We start from the raw sequence: 2,882 nt of genomic DNA, 5'->3' as shown, positions 1-2,882 counted from the left end.
CATAATTTTTAATCAGCTGTACAAATATGATTATGCTCCTGTATTCTCATCATTGCTGCTTCCAGTGTTAACTGTAAGATGAGGCGATGTAAGTGAAATCAGTATGATTGAATTTCTAAGGCATGTGGTCTAGGTACGATACAAGCACATAAAGTGTGTATTCTGTATAGGCTATGACTAAGAATGCATTTATCATGCTCAATATGTTGTATGTCCGGGAGAAATATTGAGGCTATTTAGAAACATAGGCCATATTTAATGTGAAACTTCTAAAATTAAAGATATGGGCTAATCAAGAATAAATAGGCAAAACAGAATGATGATATACACATATTGACCAATGAATCAAAAGTTTGGTGAATACTCTATTATTTTTTCAGATATTTGAAATAGATTTCCACAACCATTTGTGTTGGGATCTGGTGTCCTCTTGAGGAAGATACCTGGTCAGTTGTCCTCATCAACATAGACTGTGAAATCCAATATGGACAAGGCCAACAGAACCACCACATATGGGCTGCTCATGCATGCTTCAGCATTGCCAGGTCATAAATTTCATTCTTTCTTTTCATGTTTTTAAGGTGAATAGAATTTCTACATATGTCCTCATTAAGGATTGTCCTTAATTTGCAAGCTGGACTTGGAGTCCTGGCCAATATGTTTCTCCTTGTTTTCTATACTTTAATAATTCTGTGTCACAGACCTAAGCCCATGGACTTGATCTCCTGTCAACTGACCTTCATCCACATAGTGCTGGTCCTCACTGGAGGGGATATTTGGCTTTGGGACATATTTGAGTCACTGAACATGGACAATGACTTCAAATGTAAGACAAATTTTTACATAAGCAGGGTAATGAGAGGCCTCTCCATCTGCATCACCTGCCTCCTGAGTGTGTTCCAGGCTGTCACTATCAGTCCCAGTTCCTCTTTGTTGGCAAAATTTAAATATACACTAAAAAACCACATGATTTATGCTTTTTTATTTATTTGGTCTTTCAACTTGTTATTCAGTAGCAACCGAATCTTCTATGCTGGTGCTTTTACCAATGTGAGTGAGACCAACCAGATGAAGGTCACTAAATTCTGCTCACTCTTCTCCATGAACTACATCATCAGGGCACTGATTTTAACAGTGGCAACCTGCAGAGATGTATTTCTTGTAGGAGTTATGCTGGCCACTAGTGCATACATGGTAATTATCTTGCTCAGACATCAGAGGCAACATAAGCATCTTCACAGTCTCAGCCACCTGAGAGCATCTCCTGAGAAAAGGGCCACCCAGACCATCTTGCTGCTGGTGGTCTCCTTTGTGGTCATGTACTGGATAAATTTTATCATCTCATCCATTGCAGTACTGTTATGGATGTACAACCCAGTCACCCTGAGTGTTCAGAAGTTTGTGATGAATGTCTATCCCACAATTACGCCTCTGATACAAATCAGTTCTGATAACAGAATAATCAATATGGTGAAACACATGCAGTCTATGTGCCATCAGATTTTTAAAAATGGATAATTTTTCTCATTTTTCATAGAATGATTTATTTATTGTTTTTATATTCATGAGTATTGTGTCAACTTGTATGTATCTGATAATTCCTGGTGCCCACAATGTCAGAAGAGGCCATTGTCTCCCCCTCCTGAGCTTGACAGACAGATGTTTGTGAGGTGTCATTCTGATGCAGCCACAACTAATTTTTCCAAAAAACATATTCTTCTTAAACTCTGCAATAGTTCGAGTAGAAATTCAAGATTTTTCATATTTTAATAAAATTTTTGGTATTACACATGAGCATTCTTGTGATATTTCTGCTGCCAAGTGCTGTCGATTCCTTTAACTTCATAGTTGAAATTTCCACAGGAATTTTCTTACTCTCTCCTCTTTACTTTATATCATAATGTTCCCTGATCCTGAGGTCGCTCAAAGGAAGCTTCTTGCTGCTACTGACTCTTTACATTTTTCTTTTGAATTAATCTGTTCTCAGGTGTCAAAAATAGATCAAATGTCCCATTGCAGCTTTAATTCTCTTTTCTAAGTGTAGTTTCTCTGGATCCATAAATCCTGTGAATTTAAAATTTCCCTTTTTACTACAGTTACTTAATGAGTCTTCCATGAAAATCCCATGTGACTGTGTATTTGTACTTCATCAATACTGAGAAATTATTAGTAAAACAAAAATTGTTTGTAGATATTCATGTTGTATAGTGTTTGCATGTGTATATATGTATTTGCATGTGTGTGTACACAGATGAAGGATGTGTGTGCATGTGTATGTTGAGGACAGGAGGCAGCGTTTGTTGTTTTTCTTTAGAATCCACTTAGCTAGGTTTTGATAGTGTCTCCAGTGACCTAGGGTTTGCCAACTAGGACAAGATGATAGACCCAAGTATTTTCCTGTCTATGACTCTCCAGCTCGGGATTATAAGTGTGCAACACCACACTCCACTTAATTTTTTTTATTGATAATAAAAAATTATTTGTTTTTTACATACAGTATATTCTGAATAGAGTTTCTTTTTCCTGTCAGTTATTTCCAGGAAAGCTGAGCTTACGCAGTGAAGGAAACCAGAGAAAACAGAGCTGGTGAAGATGTCATTGAATGAGGGGCCATATTACAGCCCCAGAAAGCAGCAGAACTTGTCAGCATCGACCAGGCCACATGGTTCTGGCTTTAGATGAAGGTTAGAAGAAAGAGGTTCTGGAATCTCCCTCTGTGACTGAGGAAAGCTGCTGAGGCCAGGCACAGGGGTGTCATTGCATGGAGGCCTAGAGAGGCCATTGTGTGAAGCTGTGAAAGTCAAACCTGAATTGCTTCAGAGACCACTGGCTGTTGGAGATGCCAGAGCCATGTGATACCTGCTGAGGAAAGCTGCTAACAG

At 38.4% G+C, this 2,882-nt stretch overlaps 1 pseudogene; it reads left to right on the top strand.

Annotated features, from left to right (window-relative positions):
• The first annotated feature begins 570 nt into the window (after positions 1-570).
• Positions 571-1,518, top strand: LOC130870712 (putative vomeronasal receptor-like protein 4; annotated as a pseudogene).
• The last annotated feature ends 1,364 nt before the right edge of the window (positions 1,519-2,882 follow it).

This window comes from Chionomys nivalis, chromosome 1 (genome assembly GCF_950005125.1).
Source record: "Chionomys nivalis chromosome 1, mChiNiv1.1, whole genome shotgun sequence".
Taxonomy (NCBI): Eukaryota; Metazoa; Chordata; class Mammalia; order Rodentia; family Cricetidae; genus Chionomys; species Chionomys nivalis.
Note: the sequence above shows the minus strand (reverse complement) of the source record. Positions and strands in the feature narration are given on the sequence as shown.